Genomic DNA, 14635 nt, shown 5'->3' with positions numbered 1-14635 from the left:
AGCACTGTCGTTATAACATGTATCGCAGAGGTAAAAAGAGACAGCGCTGTCTTTAAGGATAATATCATCAATATCTACCGTATTCTGACATTAATAAACATCGATGCAAGAAAGAAGCGTTTGACATTCACATTTTCTGCTTAATTTTGCAGAGAGGAAGGATAAGGAACATACCTCCCCAATGTCAGATCCGACAGCAACGCCTTCAGCAATGACTTTAGAAAGAGAGCGTGCATCTGCAAATCCCTTATTAACTCCTTGGCCAGCCAGCGGATGAACTGTATGTGCTGCATCACCGATAAGAATTAGACGTTTTGATGCGTAGCTGTTAGCATGCATTAAAGACAAAGGAAAGGCCAGTCTCTGAGACGCTAACTTAAGAACTTTTGGTGGAACTTCGAAGCCTTCATGTGTTGATGATAGGCCGTCAGCTTTGAGCCAAGAAAATATATTTCCACCCTCGAATGATTTGGATTGTGGATGAGGACCATATCCACTGTCCAATGCGTCGTTCACTGCGTTTACAAAGTCATCCTCGGACATTGAATTCTGATTAACGGATTCCTTGGGGTCCATTGACCAGACAATATTGCTGTAGTTTTCACCTATGGGTAAAAGTGCAATTGGACCATTAGGAAGAAATCGTTGCCAAGCACAGAAGTTCTCTACTGCATGTTCTACTGTACAGATGATTGCGCTTTGCGATTACTTCCATCCAGTTGTTTGTATTCTTGCCAACTCCCTAACAGATGATTTTGACCCAACAGCTCCAACCTGTGACACGTTATCTAAGTCGTCATTTGTATTGAAGATATCCTTCAGAATATTCACAATTTCTGAACACAAGACAAATTGAGTTTATCACTAACTTCGCATACATGCTGTTTCCATTATCCAGTTCCAACCTCGCTGAACTTCCACTAGCAGATGACGATGCGCCACTGGAGCTTGTCACTGATGACCTTGCGGGAAAGGTTATTGCACTTAACCTGGACGAGTATATATTGTCTTCTGAAAATCCGTATTCTGTCCAAATTATCACCTCCAGTCAAACATTATCACCAGGGAAATCATTGACATAAATCAAAATGAGGAATCTCGGGAGTTCCAATTAAATACAATAGGCATAAATTAGAACTAGGATCAAAAGGTTTTACCTTTCCCTGTTACACCAATCTATTACTCAAATTCTGTAAGGTAAAAGAAACCACAACGCACTTTTTCAAGTAACATCAACAATCCAGTTGGAGCATCTTTGTAGCTGGTCTTTTGGGCAGTAAGGGAGACACAAATATTTAAAATGTTAGTATCTATACCAACGCAGTTTGACTCTCGCAACTGAAATGATATTAACATGGATATTTTTTATCTGAGATGCACATGTTAGGTAGGGAATTACGACCCAGCAGTTAAAGAAAAATTGAAATAAAAAAAGAAATGCTAATATTTATGATCTCGAGAACATTTGGTGCAGTAGAAAATCACATGTAAAAGCAGCTTTAGGACCAATGTGATTAGAGAAAAGCCTTGAATCAGACACTAATATATCATCACCACTAACACGTCCTTTAAACAGTTCTCTTTTCATTTTAGTTTTTTGACTGATGAAGTAATAACTGCATATACCCAAATGGGTTAAATTCTGTATACGGAGATAAAGAGCATAAGCAAAAGATGGGTCTCCAAAAGAAGCAACAAAGCATGGTATAGAAGTGGAATACCAAGATACGGAACCCATATCCTTGAAATAGATTTCTAGCAAGCTGCTTAACAACAATAATAACACCAGCTACGCTTCAATCCCAAGCTAGTTAGGATCGGTTATATATGAATCCTCACTATCCATCTCACTCCATTTGAGGCCATTTCATTTCTATATTCAACATATTAGGTTCTCTAACACTAGAAGTTTTCTATATTTTCTACGGACATATAAATCTCTCTTCTTTTTTTCTTTTTGTAAGTGATTATGGACAGATAAATCTCTTACAAGATTAAAAGGACAACTAGAAAACATTAGACCTAATGTAAGCCTCGTAAGTCTTAGCCCCAACTACTCAGTATCACTTCTAGATCTTTTTCTTTCCTTTGCTCTATTTTTTGCTAAGCCTACACGCACTCCAAGATATTGTAGCAAACTGCTTACAAGTAAATCTTTTTTTTTAAAAGAAAAAAATTAGGAAATGGAGGTGGGCCCTCTGAATAGTAGGGACATGAAGGCAGAAGAGTGGAGGTTCTTTTAACAGGATTGGAACCTTACACCTAATTGATGCAAGGTGGAGTTGCAACCACTACGCTGCAACTCCAGTCTCCATAACTAGGGACTCAACATGCTTTTAACTGCATAACAAAATTTGGTCCATATGCTCAAAATACCTGTACGCATGATAACAGCGATTTGTGTAGAACCTTATTCTCCGCCACGCACCTAAAGACAGAACTCAAGCATCATCCGGAATCAAGAACACAATAACTATGAAAGAAAGTCGTTACCTCAATAAAAGAAATTCTTACCCAAGAACATCTGCATCAACATCTCTTGCCTTGTACCTTGTATAGCCCAGACCAGTATAATCCCAGACCTCTGACGAAATAAATTGCTAATGGATCAAAACTGAAACTGTTGCACGATTGAATCTCATAAAAGTGACGTCATTTTGATGTATTCATGATGCAATTTTTATCAAGGCAACTTAGCAATTACAAGAATTTATAGTCCCATCAAAGACAAATGTCAATTCTCACAAGCAGCAGTTTTCCAGATCTTTTCTTGGTAAATATATGAGAAGAAAAACTTGTTAGCAACAATGTTCGACTGTTCATCCAACCTTTATATTTCTAAAAACTGGGATATCTTGACGGTCGAAAGCGCATAGGCAGCTGAGAAGTAAGCAGTGAAAGTTTAACAGGTTTATCTAAGACGTCCTTTGTCATTTACTTGTAAGTCTCTTAGTTAAAAGCTACTGGTGTTACCATTTGCTGCCATTAACGGACAAGGATGAGTAGAGACAATTCTGAAACTAAGACAACCATTTCCTTTGCATACATTTGGAACACAGATCCAAAACCCGCTTTTCCCCTTCTTTTTAATTGGAGATGGGCTGGAGAAGAGGTATAGATGCATCTTTTTAGAGAACCTTCCGTCCATTACACAGAGCTAAGTCTCCTTCACAATCAAACTCTTTTCCTCTTTGCCATGATAGTGGCGGAGCTACACTTAATACAGGGGGTTCATCCAAACCCCCTTCGACGGAAAATTATACTATATATACATGGTTAAAACTATTTTTTATCTATATAAAATAGATGCCGAACCCCCTTCAATTAGATCGTATGTTCACTTGTGAACCCTCTTGGTGAAAATCCTGGCTCCGCCATTGGCCATGAAGGAGTTCTTTTCGTCTACATTGCTAAAGGCTATATATCACTACTGAACAGTAAAATAGGTAAATCTTAATCGCTGTAATTTGAGAAAGTAGTCACTGCACCTTGTACACATTGAAAAATTTGCTACTAGGTTCACATTGATTGAAATCTATTTGGCAAAAAACAAGATGTCTAAAAGCACGTATCAAGTAAGGTAAGACATCCTCCTTGTACTACAACAAATTTCCGATATGCATGCATTCGTGGATATAAATTACAGTGCTCCAAAGAGAAGAATTTGAGGAACACATAATATGGAACAACTTTAGTTACAATTTGCAATAAATTAAACCTTTTCTAGACGCACATGATAAAGACAATGACTGTAGAGAGTTAAAGCTGCGTGTTTATATCAACAGTAAGTCACTTATACTTAATTTTTTTAACTGTCCGCTAATATTGGCATTCATAAAAATTATTCTCAACAGAGATGGGCTTAAGCTACTCCATAAGAAAACTTACAAAAATGAAAATGTAGTTAAGCAAAATTACCTGCATTTTATCAAAGTAAGCATGACGGTGCTGCTGAACAAATTCCTATGCACCCATATCTGTAAACACAAAGTTCTCTCATGATAATCTAACAATGCTTTTTATTAACAGGTAATGATGTTTTCATGCAAGTCAAGCACGTTCAAGCAGAAAGTAACAACTACTGGTACACGTTCAGGAAAAGCCACATAATGTTCTTTTGATTCGAAAAATAATAAACTTTCAAGGTCTTTCATCATTTTTTGACCGCTTTTCAATTGCATTACCAATACAATGATTTTATCATACATTTTCAGCATAGGAAAAAAAAAAAACCTTCTCTTCTACATGCAACCAGTAAATGTATTGGCAGAGAAGACAGATCAAACCATTATCAATACAGACAGAAAACTCCACAGAAATATGAGAAAACAGAACAATAAGTTCGAGGATACCTTTGAAGAAGGAAATGGTTGCAGGTGTGACCGTGCTGACCCGTGGATCTGGGGGGTCCTCTTTCTTGATGTGAAAGTTGTTTACCAAAGCAGGATTACTGTCAATGATGGCAACACTTAGTTGCTTTGTTAACGGCATAGTTGCTGCAGAATAGTTAACAAGTTAGAAGAAGATTTGCCATGTGGACAACAAGTTCAATTTAGCACAGTACATATTCAAATGATTCACATATAACCGTGGCCATCTTTATCCCTTCTGGACTGCGGTCCAAGAGGGTTGATAAAGTTTTTATAAACTAGTAGTCAACTATTTGCCACAGGCTGATTATCGTTACATATAGTCACTATTAGGGGTAAGCTCTTCTAGGAAAAACAGCATAGCAAGAGGAAATCACGCAGATGACTGAAATTTCTAAACAAAAAGAATTTCTAAAGCATCTTAGTTTCAACTAGTAATTTGGAGGACACCTTTAGCACTGTTCAAGGATTAACATTCCAATTGCAGAAGATTAAATAAAACGCACTTACCTAAGGAGCACGCTAGAGCCATCCCAACCATACCACCTCCAACTATAGCAATATCATATTGGGGTATGTCATCTGTTAACCCAGGCTTGTCCAAAGACTCCTATGCAGTTAAAAGGGAGACAGATTAAAGTGAAGACTCAAATTGATAAAAAATATGAAAACTAAAAGAGATCAGAACATACAAACGCTCCTAAAAAACCAGGGATGAGCACAGTCCGTGCTTGAAAAAGTAAAAAAGAAAACCACAATTTCAAACGATGTACGAGACTGGAGTTAATCAGGACTGCTGTTAAGCTCTCAAATATGTTTTCAGAGTATACTAGACCCCAAAAATACAAGATCTATTACCCATACGAAACAGTAAGGAACTTGAAGGTAAAGCATAAGGACAAGGCAAGAAATAGAAAGAATGCAAACAAATATACATAAAAAAAATTTTAACAGAAACCAATAAGAAAACAAAACAACTTGATAGTACAAGAATAATACCTTTTCACTGACCAAATCAGGATTTTTAACACCTGCATTACTGCATAAAGTCCTATGCACGGATCTGACTCCATAAATATTCGATGCAAGTCTTCTGCCGACAGAAAGCCTGATTCAGGAATATATTAAATTATATAATCGTCACGAAATTAAAGATTATAAGAATAGTCAAATATGACAAAATATGTTATACTTCGCTATCAGCGCATATTATATGGTATCTGTTATAATTTCCACATGCATAACCACAATTTCGAATAATGTACGAGACTGGAGTTAACCTACACACTCATACAAACAACACTGCCCTCTTGATGAGTATATTCCAATCTCCTGTTTCTCTACTAAACACAGGTTGATTATTCCATCAGAAAGGAACCGAAATCTTGCCGACTATATCCAAGCAATTTATCTGCCTATTCCTACATGAAGTTTTGCTTCCAACAGATCTACAGAATTTTCAAGGTAGTTATGCAGCAATAACCATAAGAAAGACAAATGAATTCAGTCAATTGTATTGTCCATCTCCGACAATAGAGGGCTGCTCCAGTGTAGATCCCTTGGTGGTTAGGAATTCGGGTTACGAAGGAGAAAGTGGAAATCTCCACCGCTGATCTCTCCACGCTGGGACAAGAAATAAAACAGCCAAACAAAAACAAACACATATAAAACTCCTTTTCTGTTACTCAAAACATACTATCAAAGCTTCAAACAGCTCTGGAATTTCATTCTGTAGCTCTGCTCCTCTGCAGCTAAGTACAGAACTCCACACCAGAAAGACCAAAGACAACTTTCAGATATATAAGCACGCAGCCGTTATAAACACAGACATCCTTTAGTTCGCATATTCTTCCCTCCCTTCTTTTTTAACATCAAAATTGACTCTGCATTTTGTTATCATTATGCTTTAGTCTTAATAATTCCTTTTGTCCATCTGACACTATCCAGACCCAAATTCTAATTGACCAAAGTTACGAACTCGGAAAAGAAAACAAAAAGTAAGTCTGATATTGAACTAGCTTATAGCCCAAGATAGTCACTTCATCCTCATAAAAGTTAACTTCCATCCATTACGTAACAAAAGTAAGAATTCCACAAAACGCTAGTCTAAGAACCTATTCAAGATTACATTAAGGAAATGCAAACTAGAAAGCAAGCACACTTTTCAGCCAAGTGATCCAGCATTGTGGTAAGAACAAAAGAAGACGACAAGAGACATCAGACAGAGCACATACCACACGGGAGCTTAATTTGAATCCGAATTACACTCATTAATTCCCAAGTACATAAATCAGCTAAGGCACGACGAGGTTGTGTGTGGTGAAACGGAAGTCATTTACCGGGAAGTCATTTTCTAATGTATGATTACCAAAAAATATTATTTCCCACGAAAGGGATGGAATTCATTTTCCTTACAACTACCTTAACTTTCAATATCGTATCACTTGCTCCGAGTAACAGTAATACATTATTATCAATCTACACAAAAAATCCACCAGACACTATAAAATTTGTTTAACATTAAAAATGGCCGCCCAGTGCACTAAAACTGCCGGTATGCGCAAGATCCGGGGAAGGACCCCACCGCAAAGGTGTAATGCACGCAATCTTACCTTGCATTTCTTGCAGAGGTTGTTTCCAAGGCTTGAAACCGTGACCTTCTGGTCACATTGCAGCAACTTTACTAGTTACTCCAAGGCTCCCTATCAAAATTTTCTTGACTAAATCAGTCCTTTTTCACAATTTTGGTTGAACACACTTCCCAAATTTCAAGAAAACCAAATACTTCCTCCATTTCAATTATTTGTTTTACTTTCCTTTTTAATCCATTTAAAAAAGAACAACTCAACTTTCCACGTGACATATTTAATCCCACAAGATTAAGGGCATTTTGGTATATTTTTTTATTTCCTTTTAACTCCGTACCAAGTCAAAATCAGACGAACAAATTAAAACAAATTCGAACAAAATGAATACTCTCAATAACAAGAAAACACATATACATATATCCATGTTAACTTTTCCCAATACCAAACACTACAAAAATTCAAAATTAGGAAAAAAACCCAAATCACATATATTCATATTGACATTCTTAACCTCATAAATTTCAGAAAAAAAAAAATCTCCTTTTTACATAAGAATCATATTGTTATTTTTCAATTTCAACTGTGATAATATTTTTATATGTAAAATTACAAACAGATTAATTTTTTTAAAAAAAATATCAGAAAAAAAGAAAAGATTAAAGAAAATTGGGTTACCCGTTCATGCTTAATGCGTTTGCTACGTGGAGGAACAGAAGGAGAAAGAGCAAGTTTCCTTTAAATAACACTTTGTTTGGGAGATTTTTGAGTTTTATTGTGTAAATGTGTAAGTTGGGCCTAATTTTGTTGGATCAATGAAACATACAATCTTTAACTTTTTTTTTTCTAAAAATTACACAAATACACAACTTATGTTTTCAATATTACAAAAAATCTCAACTCTCTAAATATATTATAAAAATTCCAACATATATACAGAATATTATGTATATTTCGACTATATTATTTATATTAATAGGGAGAGAGTAAAGTAATTAAAAAGTGGAAGAGAGTGTAACTACTTCTAAAAAGGTTGGTATTTATGTTATTTATACGTTTTTTTGTTAATACAATCTTAACTTAATACTAGTTACTAATAGCATGTACAAGGCAAGGGCCCAATAAATATTTTTTTAAAATTTATTTTAAAATTATTGTAATTTATAATATTTTAAAAAAAATATATAACAATTTTTTTATAGATATTTTAAGCTGTTAATTATTGTAATTTATAATACTTTTTATATAATTTTCAAATAATATATATCGCTCTCGTTGTCCAAAATTTTGTGGCATTGATAGTCAATTACATTTTTTAAATAATTTAAGTTTTAAATTATTAAAATTAAAAGGTCTAATATTAATCTAATTTTCATGAACTTTCGATTATAAATTCTTCATTATAAGTTTTAAATAACATTAAAATTTCCACAATAATAACTTGAGTTTCGTGAATTTCAAATGTTTATTATAAAAAGAGGGTGAAAGATTGTCAATACATATGCAAGATGAGGACTGATTTGCTTACCATGAATTGGTCCAGTTTCATATCAAAATTGATGGAGCTAGAAATTAAAATTATCTTTCGCTTCTTTTTTTTTTTTTCTAAAAAAGCTAAATGCATAATACGATTTAAATTCTTATTTTTTTAAAAGAAAAATGATGTTATAGTTATACTATTTTGCTATCTTAACCTTTTTGTGTAACCCTCGCCCTCGATTAGTATTCGAATAGTATTCACAGAATCATCCTTCCTATTTTTTCTTTTTATTCTTTTTTCCATTGGTCTTTCTGTTTTGCAGAAGTTAAGCAGCAAATTCAATCCTCTAGCTAATGAAGACAATATATTATGATATTGGTATTGATGAAGAGAGCATAATACAGAGCGTTTTTTTATATGCATCTAGATAAGCTCCAACAAAAAGGTGCTGCAGCTCACTGAAATACATCAAAAAAAAAAAAAAATTCTAACACTTTACATGTACCTTATAATTTTGGTGTGCAATACGTGTAAGTTTTTTCAAAGCCAAAATTAGTTATTCTATTTTTCATAATTTTGTTGTTACTATTTTGGTTATGCTACTAAATATAGTATGTTACATGAGCCTAAATATTTTAACTTACATTGTTGAACTATCAAAGTGCTAAGTTTCTTTGGTGCACAAAACTTGGAATCATTGATTCACTTGGTCTTATATAAAATTTATATGTGTAACGTGGTATTTGAAGAGGCGCGATCCCAAAAAATTCTATTCATCTGTGTACATTCAGATAAATATGTCATACATATTCACTACATGCACAATACTCAAATGTATTTTTTATACTTATAATAGGAGGCAGAGACTTTGATCAAAGTTAATACGTTCTTTTTGCATTTGTTTTTGTACCTTCTATTCCTACTTTTACTTATCAAATAGGAACTATTTCATAATTTTGTTGTATCTTTTACTCTGTTTAAATTTTAATTTTTATTTCGTTCTTTATAGAAAAGACGCAGGAAAATAATTACTAATTGTGATAGCAATTTTTAAGATGAAAAGTTGACTTACCATATAATCGACCAACAAACAAAAGGTGTAACATTGTGCTTCTATGATTTATCTTTTTGTTTTTTTTAAAATATAAATGAATGTGTCATGTTTTCATTTTATTTTTTGTTCAGTTTGCTGAAAATTTACTTTTTTTACAAATATGTTAGACTTGACGGTACTAAACTTGTATGTTTAGATAAAACTGTAAAAGAAAAACTAAAAATGCATGTCTTTATATTTTATCTGTTTGAAGTTATATCGTATATGTCTTATTTTTTTTCTTTTATCTTCTTTGAATATTACTTTATATATTTATTAATTTTTAAAACTCAATATCCTATGACATATTGATTAAGACCCCAAGATATAAAAACACATTTTTAATTGAAAAAAGTATTTTGATACATCACATATATATTTAGTTTTAGACAAAAAAATTTAATTTATTTTTTACTTTTTAAAATCAATATCAAGTCAAATTAAGACATTCAAAATAAAACAATCACTTTAAAAATAGAGGAGAAATGAGTTTTTCTTTAAAACTAATTTTACTGTAGTACTTGTGTCAAAAGAATTAACAGAATTAACTTTGAATATCATAGTTGATTGTAACTTATTTGAAATTAAAGCGTAATTATTATTATTATTGTTATTGTACACGAAGGGGATATAAATAAATGAATTTTCTACTATATCTTTCTGTTTTCCTTTTCTTGAAATTAGATATCGAGGTGATCATAAAATTAGATCAATATCATCTATTTTTTGTTAATTTTTATATTTTAGTATTAATAAAATTTCGTCATAAATACAACAGGATCTTTTATCACCGCGTAAAGCGCGGACATATCCACTAGTTATGTATAAAAATGTATTTTTGTTGGATGTATCGGGAGCTAATTATGTATCTTGACGGGCCCGTAATTGAGATTTTCAGTAATTATGCAAAATATCAAAATTTCTTGTAATTAAGCTCCAAACTATCGGGATTTATGTTTTTTGCCCTTATTTACATAACACTGTTTAATGTGTAGACATGTGACCAAAAGGTCATGAGTTCAAGTCGTTGAAACAACAATGTAAGGTAAAACTATATATAATAGACCCTTGTGATCCGACGCTTCTCCGAAGCGCACACTGAGTGGAAATTTTAGTGTATTGAACCGCTCTTTATTTAATGTATAGCCAATTTAAGAAAAGGAAAAAAGAAAAAATTATGTCCTTAATCGCTTAATGATTTTCAACGTTAAAATCAGAAAAAATAACATAAACATACATCTTAACTTATTAAGGCCTGTTTTTTTTTTTTTTGAATGCTTCAAACATGTCTTCAACTTGGCCTCGGTTAGCAAATAAGCACTCCAAACTTTGAGAGTGCACAACTATTTATTTCCTAGTAAAGTTACCGCGCCTAATCCGCAATCCCCTACAATTGGTATCAGAGCCTTGTTATTTAAAAAATACAGAAGTCGTAATAACAAGGCTCTGATACCAATTGTAGGGGGTTGCGGATTAGGCGGGGTAGCTTTACTAGGAAATAAATAGTTATTGGGTAATAAGTATTTATTTTTATATAGTGTATTTTGTGAATATTATCGATTGAAATATTTTTCATTTTTATCTTCTTGACTTAAGATTTTTATTAATTCATATTCTAAATTAGATATTATCGTAATTAAATTATCTAGTATTCTAGGATCCTCATTAGTACTATGTAATCTTTTGTATTCTTGGTATAAACTATATAGTTGGGTTTCGATTTCTTTTAATGATTTATTTTTTTCGTAAGATGTTTCCATTAATTTATGTAATTGTTAAATGCTTTGTAGTGATATTCATTAACTGTTTTTCTTTGTTCTTGTATTTTTTATTTTCATATATTTTATTAATATATTCAATTTTACTGATATTCATATTTTGAGGGGTGATTAAATGGTAGTTGATTAAATACTTTGTTATAATATTCTTTAGCTTTTTCTCTTAGTTTTTGTAAGTCTTCTATATTATTTTTAAGATATTCTAAATATTTTATATCTTTTGTTTTAAAATATTCAATTAAATTCGTTTTTATAAGATTTTCTGTTAATCTTATTTCTTCCATTTTTTGTTCCCAGTATTTCAGATATTCGTAGTTTATCATTTTATTTTTCTAAAGTAAATGTATAATAATCTATTCTACTTGTACTATATTTAATATCTTGTTTGAGCTTATTAATACTACTAACTATTTTTTCTTGTTCTCTTCTTAATGAATTTTTTAAATTATCTACACTTTTATTTTTGTTTTTTTCTAAATTTCTCAAGGTTTCGTCTATCCATTTTAATTTTCTATTAGATTTTTCATTATTTCTCTAATTTGTTTTCTATAATCAATTTCTTTATGTAGGTCTTCTTGGTTTTCTCTAATTTTCTTAATATATTCTGATATTTTTAGTCTGTATAATATCCATCTGAATCTAAATAGTATTGGTGTTCATAATATATGAGTAAGTTTTCTATACTGTTTAATAATTTTTTCTCTTCATAATCTTGTAATTTTTTTGATATTATTTTCTTTATGTCTATAATTTCTATATCTCTAAGTATATATAAAACAAGTATTTTAATATCATCCGTCATTTAAGCTTGATTAAATGCTTCATAATATTTTTCAGTTGTTTGTTTTAGTATAAGTAATTCTTGCATATTTTCATTAAAAAATTCTATATATTTTATATCTTTAGTTTTCATGTATTTGTCTAAATTTACTTTCATCTGTTTTTCTATTAGCTGTATGTTTCTCATATCTTTTTCCAAAAATTCTAGATATATGTAATTTATCATGGTAAGTATTTGTAAGAGTAGTTAGGTAGGCATGGTATGTAATTTATTCTAGTCATATAATATTTACCAAATGTTTTTTCTAATATGATTTTTCTTATATTTACTACTTTTATATCCTTAAGTGCATACAAAATAAGTATTTTAAATTTATCTACCATTTCGTCAGATAAATAATTATTCATTTTTCATAAAATTTTTATTTTCAAAATATTCCCTTCAATCATACACATAACAAAATATGATCATATTAGATTACTATATACTAGATCATTCTTAAATAACATGCTCGTCGGTCACTATTAGCATGGTAATTCAGATACTTTTCCCTTAAACAGCACCTCAACTCTGGCTACTCCCCATCATGGCTTCATGCCTTATTGGTTTCACCTTTAGGATGACATAGTTCTTAGGGATTTTTCTCCGTTTCCACTTTGCTAATAAACTTCTTAACATGCTATTCTTCGAATAATTCTACTATAAAGTAACTAACATGAATTTATCTTATTATATCATGATTGTTAGGAATTATGAATTTAGCTATTCATAATACTGAATAAATATACCTGTTCTGATAAGTTTGATAATCCTAAGTTTTGTCCCTCCATAGATTTTTTCATTGAAATATACCTATTTTTAAATAAGCAAAATATTTTTTGTAGACCAGAGAGAGAGTTTTTGTTTCAACGCATGAAGGTTTGTTTCTCTTCTGTCTCCGATGCCTTCTATTTATAATGAAAAAGTTTCTCTAATTTTACACGTTTCTAAAACTTTTTACAAAAAGTCTTCTACCTAACCTACTTTACTATACAAAAGTCTTTCTAAAAAGACAAAATCTATTAATGCTTAGACTAATAGTCAAACTATACAATAGTTTCTAATAATTTATGTAAAAAAAATTGAGAAAGTTTGTTACATGTCGCTTTCACAATTTAATATCTTGTCTTTTATCTCTATTATTTTGCTCCGTAGCTATCTTTTTTGTCGTATTTGTTGTTTTTCTATCTTCTTTTCAGTATAGCATCACATCTGGAATAAAGTTGTGTTTGCCACTACATCTGCTGCATATGTGGTCTTTGTATTTTTGATCAACTTTTTCACAAAATTGATCCATAGCTTCTTCTGAAATAATTGTCTTACTGATAGATCTCGTTAATGGTTGTTCTTCTGGTTTGAGGAGTGTTAATCCCCATTTTCTAAGTTCTTCCATGTCATGGTCTCTAACTTCTTTGCAGGTTGAATAAATCAATGTTTGATTCCTTGAATTATATATCCAAACTGATTTTTCATTTGAATAATTATTAAATAACTCTGATAATAAATTGCTTATTCCAATAACTCTTTTGTTGCGGTAAAATGCTGGTATCTGTGTTTTTGGTATCTCGGTCTGTTCACATATTTCTTTCGGAATAATATAATCTCTGGTCATACCCATTTTGACCACATTAATAGTCTGTTTAATTTCGTCAAATAATATTTCTGCTGGTGCGGAATAAAATCGAACATAGAATAATTGTCCGTTAGTAATTCTCTTGTAAGTCATAAATTCTTTGTGAATTTCTGGAATTCCTGCTAACTCTTCTCCATCGGTTGTGTAAACCGTAGATAGTAATCCATAATAGTAACATGATTTAATAAAATTTGGGCTTGTACCTGGTAAGGTAATAAGTTTATTGTAATTTTGGCATTTCTGGGTAATATATCCTTTTTGTTGTGCGGCTAGCTCTTCACTTTGAATTTGTTTGGTATTTAATAAGGTTTGTAAGGTGTGTATGTTGTCAATGTATTTACGAGAAGAATAATTGTATGTCTGTTTTTCTTGGTTAAGTGATTCAGAATAGGTATGTATCTGGGGAGGTGCAAATGCTTCTATAGTTTGTATATTTGGTGTATATGGTTTTGAAAATATTTGGCTGAGATTATAATTCTTTTTCTTTGGTATTCCAGTGTCTATTTTGAGTGACTATATTTTTCCCTTTAGATGTGCCTGCGGCTGTAATTGAAGTTTCGTTAGTAATTTGAGTTTTAAGGTATTTCTCATCGTCACCTTCTAGTTCTAGTTTTTAATGTGCTTTTTCTGCGCAGTATCTTCTTTTTTATAGTGCTCGACTTGCACTTTTACATTTGTAACTTCAGTAGTTAGTGTAATAACTCGTTCTTGTAATAACTCCATTTGTTTGAACATTTAGAGCAATAAATCAGTCTGGGTATCTTTGGCATCAGCATCTTCCATTGGTAAATCAGTTTGAATAGCTTTGTCTTGATAAGTAATCTACAATGATATTTTTGTTAGTATTGATTACTTCAATTGTAAATGTAAAATTCA

At 31.6% G+C, this 14635-nt stretch overlaps 1 pseudogene; it reads right to left on the bottom strand.

The window, feature by feature from the left end:
- The window catches only part of LOC107864204, a 15862-nt pseudogene extending 8887 nt beyond the window's left edge, over positions 1–6975 (bottom strand).
- Between the last annotated feature and the right edge of the window lie 7660 nt (positions 6976–14635).

The sequence above is a fragment of the Capsicum annuum genome, chromosome 3, assembly GCF_002878395.1.
Source record: "Capsicum annuum cultivar UCD-10X-F1 chromosome 3, UCD10Xv1.1, whole genome shotgun sequence".
NCBI classification, from domain to species: domain Eukaryota; kingdom Viridiplantae; phylum Streptophyta; class Magnoliopsida; order Solanales; family Solanaceae; genus Capsicum; species Capsicum annuum.
This window is presented reverse-complemented; position numbering and strand designations above follow the sequence as displayed.